This window comes from Ambystoma mexicanum, chromosome 1q (assembly GCF_040938575.1).
Source record: "Ambystoma mexicanum isolate Mex_15411 chromosome 1q, UKY_AmexF1_1, whole genome shotgun sequence".
NCBI classification, from domain to species: domain Eukaryota; kingdom Metazoa; phylum Chordata; class Amphibia; order Caudata; family Ambystomatidae; genus Ambystoma; species Ambystoma mexicanum.
Window position 1 is genome coordinate 82,649,995 of NC_090922.1, and position 11,375 is coordinate 82,661,369.

Consider the following 11,375-nt stretch of genomic DNA (forward strand, 5'->3'; position numbering starts at 1 on the left):
CGGTCTCTCTCTACTTGTGTGATAGGGCTGCGAATACCACCTATCTGCATGGGCTTGACGCCTGTGTCAGAGGAGGAGGAAGGCAAATTGGTATTGGGAACTCCTGTTTCAAAACGACGTTCGGAACGCCTTGCGTTGATTTGTAACGCGAGGTCCACTAAATCGGTATGAGTCGTGGGCAAGGAAGGGACGACAGCCATAGCGTCTTTCATGGTGTTGTTGAGCCCTCTATAGAAGACAACTGCCTTTTTTTGTTCAGGCCATGACGTTTCAGCAGTTAGCTGATTGAAACGAGCAATGTATTCTATGAGGGATCCCTTTCCTTGAGTCAGATCTAACAACTCGAGGTCTCGAGACATTTCTGTGATCAGCAGCTCAAAGTCCTATAGAACAGGATTATCATTTTCCAACAGAGGGTTAGCCCATGCTGCCGCAGTGCCGGCCAAATGAGACAAAGTGAATGCCGCTTTTGTGGTGGCATCGGGGAAAGCCTGAGGTCTGCAAAGGAAGTGTAGTTTGCACTGGTTTATAAATGTACGAAACTTTCTAGGGTCACCGTGGAACCTTTCTGGGGCGGCCAAGGGAAATGACGTGGGCATGAGTACTGGCAACTGAGGTGTTGTAGGGACAATAGGGGGCTGAGGAACAATAGGCTGAACAGGTGGGGTTTGAGCCGCGGCAGCGGCCTCTCCGAACTCAGCATCTGCAGGCAGAGGGTGTTGTGTACTTTGGATCAAATCTAGCCTCTGGTGTATCACAGCAGTGGCTGCACCCATATCCGCCCTTAGCAATGTGAGTGCCTGTACCAAGGCAGCCACGGGATCCTCAGCTGCAGGCTCCATACTCATCACAACGGCTTCACAGTCTGTCGTGACTTGCCGCGTAGTGAAGAATATAGGGGCCTCTGTCCACAAATCACCCACAGGAAGAGAGTAAAGGAACTCCCTGTGCGAGCTTTGAGGCCACAGGTGGTTTGATGATTCACTGGATCTGATGACGCCGAGGATCCCAGAGGCTGTTAAAAGGAAGTTAGGGTTAGCACAGGCAAACACAGTACTTTGATATGAAAGAGTGTGCAAAAACTTTCTTACCTAAATCTAGCGGGATGGAGCTAGGGTGCCCAGGGTCAGATGCGAGGGAGCGTCAAAGATCCGGACAGCCGTGTCCTAGATGGTAGGTACCGGCTGGTGCCTGTAGCCCTTCCGCAGCCGAAGGGAACTTGAAACTGATCACGTAGTCTATGGTCGGAAGATCAAAAGCCAGAAAGGGAATATCCAAAATCAATCCGTTGAGCGTAGCAAAAGTGTACCAAAAATCCGTACAAAGTTCCGAGTGACAGTATCCGTGGAGCAAGAGAGCAAATCTGTGGTTCGTAAACCTGAGTCCAAAATCCGATGAAGCAAACAACAAAAAATCCTGAGAGCGCCAAACAGAGTTGTGAAACAGCTGTGAAGCGGTGAGCAACTCGAACATCCCAGCTTTTACGTGCGTCGGCTCCCAGTCACGTGAGCGGAAACTTGACCACGTGATCGGGAAACCGTCGCGAAACCAGGAAGTAACCGTGATCGGGTGCTCAAGCCCGAACGCAGCCTCCACGGGAGTTGCCAATGAAAACAAGGCAACAAACCGGGCCGGCCTCTGCGCACGGCCTGAAACCGCCGGTGAGGACGACTCCCTCGCACCATAGGTGAAGTGATGACTTGGGAGGCGGACTGTGACCCGGGGAGTCTAGCAGTGTGTGTCGGGGTGTCAAGCAATATGGTGCGTGGTTGTGCAACTGATTTGTTGTGCATGACAGTGAGGAACCAATGCAGATAGGAGCAGTACGGGGTCCCTTGACCACAGAAGAGAGAGAACACTGCAGGAAGAGTAATTTGTGCTTTTATTGCGGTTCGGCTGAACATTTTTTGAGACAATGTCCTAAAAAAAACAAGAAACAGGGAAATGCCAGGGCCCGGCAATAGACAGAGTCCCGTTGCCGAGCAATTCATGTCAGGGCTCCAATTATTCTGTTCCTTTTGTGGTTAAAGCAAGTTTAGCCTTTCCCGCTGTAGAACCTTGGTCTGTTTATGCAGTCTTGGATTCAGGTGCGAAGGATAATTATATTGACATTCAGTACCTTCATGAATGGAAAATCCCTGTTGAACCAAAAGAATTCCCGGAGGTGGTCAATGTTGTTGTCAGGTCTCGTCACTGAGAGAACTGTTGAACTTACTTTGACAATTGATTCGGGACATACGGAATTAATCAGTTTCAATGTCATCACTGCGCCTCAATTCAAGGTTATTTTGGGATTACCATGGCTGGTGCATCACAACCCGCTGGTGGATTGGCAATCTTGTTGTATCACGTTTTCTTCAGATTTCTGTAAAAACCATTGTTTGTCTACCGTTTCGAGTCCTTTTGGTCCATGTACTCCTTTACTGGATACAGCTGCTGTTGTTGGGGGCATTTCTTCATTCTTACCCAAGGTTTATGAAGAATTTAGGGATGTTTTTGACAAGGTGGGGGCTGATACACTTCCACCTCATCGCCCGTATGACTGCCCCATAGACCTAGTGGAGGGCACTAGAATACCTTCAGGACGTATTTATTCTCTCACTCAACAGGAAAATGTTGTTTTGAAAGATTACTTGGACAAAGCCCTAGAAAACCGATTCATCCGTCCTTCGCGTTCTCTGGCCACTTCCCCTCTGTTCTTTGTGCCCAAGAAAGAGGGAGAATTGCGGCCTTGCATTGATTATCATGAATTGAACGCAATCATGATACGAAACCAGTACCCCATTCCGCTTATCTCTGTTCTTCTGGACCAGTTATATTCTTCGGAGTTGTTCACTAAACTTGATTTGCGTGGAGCCTATAATCTGGTTCGGATGAGAAAAGGGGACGAGTGTTGTAGTAGTCGGCTGGAGACAAACGAGGTTTTCTTTCACAGTGTTTTATTGCACAACATATTCTGGTCATAGATCAATAAATTTAGCCAACTGATGACGGTTCTTTTTACCTCATAGGCACAGGCATTCTGTCTTACTTTACTTGTAACGGCCTCTGCTGGCCTTAATTAGTTCCAAGATAACAGCCAGGCGAATACAGGCTTTTCACCCTTCAACCTGTCCGCCGACCATGAAAATGAAATTAACAAAATGTCAATAGTACACACTTCACCACTGTGAATCCTTCTTCTTAGGCGGCCGTTTCTCTCCACTGGAAGGTCTTGAGCCTTGGTCCGGGTACGGTGTCAATCGGTGAACTTTCCGCTTACTACTAGTAAGCCCACTCGTAATCTTGGCTGGTCTCACTCCACTCGGGTGCGGCGTCTCTCGCCTCGCACTGCTCCTGAAAAATAAGACGCCTCCTGAGTCTCTTGGAGTTGCATTTAATCCTTGTCCGGCCCCTCCCCCGTAATCAGCCCCATGTGTTCTCAGAAACGGTTTTAACACACCTGATTCAGATTCCCCACCTCCTCCCTGCTCCGTACACTGTGGGCTAACCCTGTACTTTGTTTGTGTTCGGGCGTTTTTTACGTAAGGAAACCTGGTTCTCCCTTTCTTTTTTCTCCTGTCTTTACCCATCGGTGTGCCTCCCCCCTGATGCAATATTTCGTGGGGCCTTTTGGGATCTGTAGTTTGTCTCTTTTCATTAATGGCCAGCACTTGACGAGACTCTTCCTCAACTCCCTCCTTTCTCCCAGTGTCCAGGGCGGCTGCCACTGCTTCCACCACACAGAGTTGAAGACAGCGTTCAAAACCAAATATTGACTATTCATATCTTGTCATGCCGTTTGGCCTTTGTAACACGCCTGCCTCTTTTCAAAGGTTCATAAATTATGTACTCAGTGACATGTTGGACCGCTATGTTGTTGTCTTTTTAGATGACATTTTGATATACTCTTCATCCTATGAAGAACATGTTACCCATGTATCTGCGGTTCTTCAACGCTTGAGAGACAATCGTTTATATGCTAAACTAGAAAAATGTTTGTTTCACGTCACTGAAGTAGAGTTCCTGGGTTATGACATTACCAATGCTGGTATAAAGATGAGCAATGCCAAAGTACAAGCAGTATTGGATTGGCCGATTCCTACTACTGTAAAAGCATTGCAGTCTTTTCTTGGCTTCGCCAATTTTTATCAGCGTTTCATCTGCTCCTTTTCTCAAACCGTAGCCTCACTAACCGCTTTAACCAGCAATAAGCGGTCCTATGTTTGGAATCAGGAGGCTCAACAAGCATTTGATACCTTGAAACAAGCATTTACTACAGCTCCAGTGCTTCAGCATCCGGATCCAAGTCATCCCTTCTATGTAGAATTTGACGCATCTGAAGTCACAATGGGGGCAGTATTGTCACAGTTGTGCAAGGACACTGGACTGCTACATCCGATGGCCTATCATTCGCGCAAGCTTACCCCATATGAACAGAATTACACGGTCTCAGAACTGGAACTCTTGGCTGTTAGAAATGCCTTTATTGTTTGGAGGCACCATTTACTTGGTGCTCTTTTGCCCGTGCAAGTGTACACTGATCATAGAAATCTATTAGCTTTTCAGGCACTAAAATGTACTACGGCTCGTCATGCTAGATGGCATGAATTCTTTTCTATGTACAACTTTACTCTTACTTATCGTCCTGGCCCTTTGAATTCTAAGGCAGATTCCTTGTCGAGGTTGCATGGAAACGCATCTCGTTCTTGGGGTGGTACCGTCCTTCAAGGCCATCAAATAATTTGTGCTCGCACGTTACAACCCTTATTGATCTCATCCATTCGGGAGTGGGTGGCCTCAGACCTGAGTGAAATTAAGGAGTATAACATGGACATCATTAACTCTTTGCCATATGTTCAAGGTCGAGTATACTTACCGGATCTTGCCACTCGGCGCACTGCTCAGCAATGGTGCCATGATTCTATGTTGGCTGCTCATCCCGGCAGACGTAAGACCCAGGAATTGTTATGTCGCTGGTGCTGGTGGCCATCTTTGAATAAGGATGTGTTTACTTATGTGTCCTCTTGTTCAGTGTGTGCCCAGTGTAAGGGATCCATGGCTAAGCCGAAGGGACTTCTGCAACCTTTACCCGTCCCTGTTAGCCCCTGGTCAGTGATATCCATGGACTTTATTGTAGAACTACCCCCTTACAGGGCTTTGATACTGTCTGGGTTATTGTGGATTATTTTACCAAACTGGCCCGTTTTGTCCCCTGTCAAGGGTTACCTACTGCCCCAGAGCTTGCAGACCTGTTTTTTCATCAGGTTTTCAGTTTCTTTAGTCTTCCGGACATCATTGTGTCCGATCGGGGTACGCAATTCACCTCCAGATTCTGGAGACACCTTACTAATTCTATGGGCATCGACAACCGTTTTTCTAGTGCTTACAATCCGCAGACTGACAGTCAGACGGTGAGGCTCAATTCCACTTTAGAGCAGTACCTGCGTTGTCTTACGCTGCAGTATCAAGAATCTTGTTTTTCGGTCCTTGTCCATGCTGAGTTCGCATATAACAACTCGATCCATACCTCCACTGGTACTATCCTTTCTATGCATTTTATGGTGAACACCCCCAATCTCTACCATTGGATCTTGTCATGGACACAGCCAGTCCGGCAGTACAAGGTTGTTTACAGAATATCACTTCTGTACACAATGCTGTACTTTCCCACTTGAACGCAGCAAAGGACCACGCTAAACAATATGCTGATCGACACTTGGGTGCGGCCACTCAATATGCACCAGGCATCAGTGTCTGGTTATCCATGAAGAACCTTCGTTTACCTGGTCGCAAGTGTCTCTCACCTCGTTTTGTGGGTCCTTTCACTGTCCGGTCTTTGGTTAATCCGGTGGCTGTGAAACTGGAGCTCCCTTTGTCCTGGAAGGTGCATCCGGTCTTTCACGTATCCCTCCTTAATCCTTGCCTACAGAAATCACAATTGCCTCCTCGCCCACCACCGCTTCTGGTCCAAGGTTCTGAGGAATACAAGGTACAGGCTATTCTAGATGTGAAGACACTCAGGGGCAAATAGCTGTTTTGGTCGATTGGAAGGGGTGTGGTCCGGAAGACCGGACCTGGGAACCCGCTTTGAATATTCATGCTCCTGCTCTCATGTCTCGTTTTTTGGCCCCCCGTGCTCATTGGGGGAGGATACTGTCAGGAATCATAGGGCACAGTGGCATTCCAGGAAACATACTACACAAACACGTGCGTCTGTTTCTTTGCCTTCTCTGCGCTATCGATCTCCAGACTCATTCAAGAAGCAAATGCCTAGTAAACATACGTTCAGCCATCCAATACGTTACTATTCTTTTAGGAAGCGCTTGGCATTACCTTGGAAACACAGACGCTCTGTATCTCTGGGGTCACGTTCCTTCACCAGGTGATCTATGTGAACTGTCACGTGACGTGCTTATGCGTATTTATGCCCCGCCTTTCACTTTCACTTTGCTTCTGAATTTGGTTTCTTTGGCTTACGTACTTTGCATTTACTCTTGGAACTTGACCCGGCTTACTTTTTGGATTCCTGCCTCTTGTCCCCTTACCTGCCTTGGTTGCTGTGTTCTTTTGGCTACGACTGTTTGGAATGTTTAACGGACTGTCTTCCGATCACAATCTCTTCTGTTTGTTCTAGCCCGCATCGTTCAGACCCTCTGAATTGTTTAAAGGACCTGCTTGCTCATCGCTTCTTTGCCTCTTTGCCTGATGGATTGTCGAACCAGAATTCTTTTCGTTGTATTTTGAACCTTGGATTCCTTCAACTTTCTTGTCTACAGTCATTGGATCTGGTATATGGAACTTATGAACTAGAGACGCTTCAGTGTTTTAGGGGTCCTCGTGCCGTCGGTTTCAGGTTGATTCGAACTTCCTCTTTGGATTGTGATTTTAGGCGTCCTCGTACCAGCAGTGGGTAGGTGGAACATTACTTCAAGATCACTCGCCATTTCTTCATGGACATTCATCTTTTCACGTAATCTAACTGTCAAGCAGAGAAGTGCGTGAGAACTGTGTACCTGTTTTCTTGACAGTGGATCTAGTTGGGACCGCCAGGCTGCATCCAGTGAAATGACGAGCATGTGACTCGGGGAACCAGCCTCTCCACCACCCTAATGACACAGGGTGGTGAATGGACCAACTCCAAGCGTCACGGAAAGCAGTCTCCTGATTAACGTGACGAAGGGACTGTGCAAGCACAGGCAGGAGAGGCCACAATCTGATGGAAAGTTACTGGATACGGGTGAAGTCCAAAAGAGTCTATTCCAAAGGTACGTGATCCGGTGATGAAGCAAGATAGTCCAGGAACCTCTCAGATGAATGCAAGGTAAGGCCCCCAGTCCACAGGGAGACAAGTTCAAGCAGCTTCACGTAACTGGTCTGGAATGACTGATCTGCTCGAGGTACAGTTGGTCCATAGGATGAGGCACCAGGCAGGTCCAGACAGGAAGAGGGAACCAGATTGGGAGGGGAGACCACCACGAGTTGGGATCCCTAAGGTAAATCCAAGGACAGTGAACGAGGGCCCCAGGAAAGCTGGAGGAGAGGCTAAGCCCAGAAAGACCCAGGGAGAACCCAGGACAAGGAGCAGGGGTCCCCAGGGAAAAGAAAGGGACTGGGAACTGGACCCCAGGGAGGCTCGTGGAACAGACAGGAGCCAAGGAGAACCCAAGCAGGTAACAGGAGACTGGGAACCAGGCAGGCTGGGGACCAGCAAGGGAGGGAGACCAAAGAGAAGGCTGGAGCTGAAGCAAGACCAGGCACAGGGAACAGGAACCATAAGAAGCAGGAGCGAGCAACACGACCGTAGCAACCGCATTGAGACGCGAATTGCTACTGCTCGCGGTTCCTCTTATGGGCCGCCGGCACTCGCGAGGCCTGGAACGCAAGCCGTTTCGTCTCCGAGCGCCGGCGGACCCAGAACGAGGCTTGGAAGGCAAGCCCTTCCCAGCGCGGAGGCCCGATCTACGGCGCATGCGCGGAACCGAGACAGTGGTTTCCTGCGCATGCGCCGCAGCCCTCTAGCACCGGCCCTAGCACCTCTTCCCCCGGCGAATGCCTAAGCGCGAAAGCGCGGGTAGATCCGCCAGGAGGTGGGAGAGGGAGCGGGTGAAACAGACCCCGGTCTCCCCAAAAGTGGCGTGACACTAACAACAACTTACATGTGGTAATACCGTTCCTTTATTTTCAATTCATTAGAATCTCTGATCCTTCGCTCTAGGTATTGATTGTGTTATTTGTATTGGAATCTAGATGCCATTTTTCTATCAATTGGAATAGCCACCTCTTTGCAGTTCAAGCTATCATTCAGGTACTACATTCTAAGTAATCTGATATTGCTTGCTATCTGTCTCCTACTGCCTTGCTAATTTGTTGTTCCTTTGCAGGCTGGCTGGTTCCTGAAGCATCCATTCATCTTTAGGTCAATTGATCTGTCAGGGGGTTCATTGGAATCCTCTGAAAGGTACATTGGCAAAAAGAACTCGTCATCTACAAGATGAGTTCAAATCTCAAGCCAGAGCTCTTCCAATTGGTCAAGAAAGGGCTCTGTTGTTACATTCTGAGATGTCTCCAAAGTTGGGATTTGCCAGGAGGCCACAGATACCCAATCCTCTAGGACCTTACTCGCTCCAAAGGAAGGTGTAGTACTGCAGACCCTGCTTGGTGAGGGCATCCGTCATGCTCCTGTAGTCCTCCACTGTGGTAAGGGATATCTTCACATGTTCAACATGAGGCTTGGTCATGAAGGTTGGTGCGGCACACAGCTCATGGAGCAGGTCGTCCAGGTCCTTGTGAGTCTTCAGGCCCTTCTCAAAGTCTGGCAGGATCCAGATCTTCTGAGTGGGAAGAAGGGTGTCTGCTTGTCTGTCGCGTCACCTGATTTGGTGATGGTTTCTTCCTGCTCCAGAGCAGTATACTAGTTGATGGTGCTCAGGCCCACAGATGAGGGTCTAGCCAACTTGTTTTGATACTGTGGTGATGCAGAGGGCCGAAAAGTAAATGTGGCAGGGACAGGGCACCTTTTCAACCCCCAATTTTCATTAGACAGATGGAAAAAGAATATCTTTTTGGAGGTGTACCGTCTTTATTTGTATTTAAAACTTAAATTTTGTAGTATACATTTCCCATTCCACTTTTATTATTTCTTTCTTTGCAAAGGACATATTGGCACTAGAAACAGTGAACCAGACATACTTGATCAGTGAGAAACATTGCAGCGTTCCTCAGCTGTCAGTTTCTAGATCTCAGGCTGCAGGGAGGTTGTTCCTAATCTCAAGATAGCATGGAGATGTTGGTCAGTGAGTCTTGTCTGTAGGCTGGATTTATGTAGTTTCATTTGCAAAAAAACTTGCTCACAAATGTAAGTACTGCCACACATAGATACCATCTTAAAGTTTCCCATGACAGATTGGGGAATTGAGCAGTGTCCAGAGACTGATAAAAGGCTAATAAAGGCATATCTGTGTACTTATTTTTGAGGGCACTACAGCATTCCATCAGTTGCAATTCAGGTTGTACACTGTCAAAATCAGAAGAGAAATGGTCTGCAAAAAGTTTAGAAGAGGATCGGTGTGATTTGAATTGTGTGAAACTATTCTCAAAAACATTTTGCAGTTCCTTCAGGACCTTCACATGCCAATACCATCCTACATACTTTTCATGGGGGAAAACCTCGGCACATGCAGGGTAGTGTACCAGCATCTCTTTCTCTGGTTGGGCTGTCAGAAGCTTTAACTTCATTTCAAAGGCACAAACTGCCTCAAACAGATCCGATATTAGATTTTGGCTTCCTTGCAACTTTAAATTTAAATCATTCAAATGGCCTGTCAGGTCAGTCAGAAAAGCAACATCAGCTACCCAGTCAATATCTTGCATGACAGAAGTGTCCATTCCCTTTTCATCAAGGAATGCTTTTATTTTGTGCCGTAAAGCAAAGAATCGCTTCAGCACATTGCCACGAACATCAGTGTGATATAGGACATCACCACAATCTGCCTTTACCGCTTTTAAAAACACCTGAAACAATCTGTGATTTAAAGATCATGCACAGACAAAATTAACAGTTTTCACAACAAAGTCTTTCAGGTTTTTGCACATAATGCCTCCTGGTGTATGATGCAGTGATCATTTTTTTTAATAGACAACCTTCTCGCCCAAGTATCTTTTCAAGCAGACAATAAAAGCATTTTGCTCCCCAACCATGGCTGGTACCCCCCCATCAGTCGGCATGCCTACCAGAGCATCCCATGGCAATTTTAAATCATCGATGACTTTTTGAAAGGCATTAAAAATGTCAGCACCAGTAGTCCTGCCATGCAAAGATACCAGGGAAGCCAGTTCCTGAAATACTTTGCATTCGTTATTGACCCACCGAATGAAAATTAAGAGTTGGGCTCTGTCACTTGCATCTGTGGTCTCATCAAGGTCAGCTGAAAAGAACTTGACATCCTTACATTGCATTTTCAGTTGGCTGTACCAATTATCAGCCATGTCTACAATACACCGCTGGATACTTATCCGTGAAAGGGGAACATTTGTAAAAACATCTTTTTTTCTTTACACACTGCCTCGCAGAGCTCCATCAGGCAGTCTTTTACGAAATCCCCATCTGTGAAAGGACGTGCTGACCTTGCAATAAGCTGTGCAACCTTGTAACTCGCAAAGGTGGCACATTCAGAATTTTATTTTTCTGGGCTAAAACAGCCTGTTGCTTAGTCAGCTGTGTTTCTAGCTACCCAGCTTTCTTAATTCTCGCTTCCCACTGCAAATCCTTATATTGTGAATGTTTAATTTCACAATGGCGGCAGATATTATATTCCTTGGGGACTGCTATGAGTTTGAGACAAATGAAACACAAATTCTCCTCTCTCCCACATTTTAAAGCAGACTCTGAACTGACGAATGGGATATGCTTTAAAATGTTCAGAATAAAAACTTTCCCCTGGTTGTCTTTCAGGAAGCACAGAGGGGTGTGCATTGCACGGACATACACCATGCGCCCATACAGATTAAGTCTTGCATAATGGAGGGTGTGGCACCATCTAAATGGTCCTATCCAGCAGGCCTCGTAAAAGTGATTGTCTAAACACAAATACGTATAAGGGGCAATTTACCCTGCAATACAAGCACACACCCTCAATATGAGGTTCAACGACCTTTAACTAACAACATAGAAGCTTGTATGCAGCACTTTGTTTCAGGGTCTAAATGGTAATCTTTTTTAAATGAAACTCACCACCAGTCTGATCATAGTAATTGTTCTGACTTGAGTGTCGTGTAGACCGTTGATACCTCCGTCCCCAAGTGACGCACAGGGGAACATAAAAGAACCCCGCTGTGTGACCTTTGGAGCCACAGGTGGGAGATGTTGCTTCCCGGATCCACGGAACCTCAGGAAC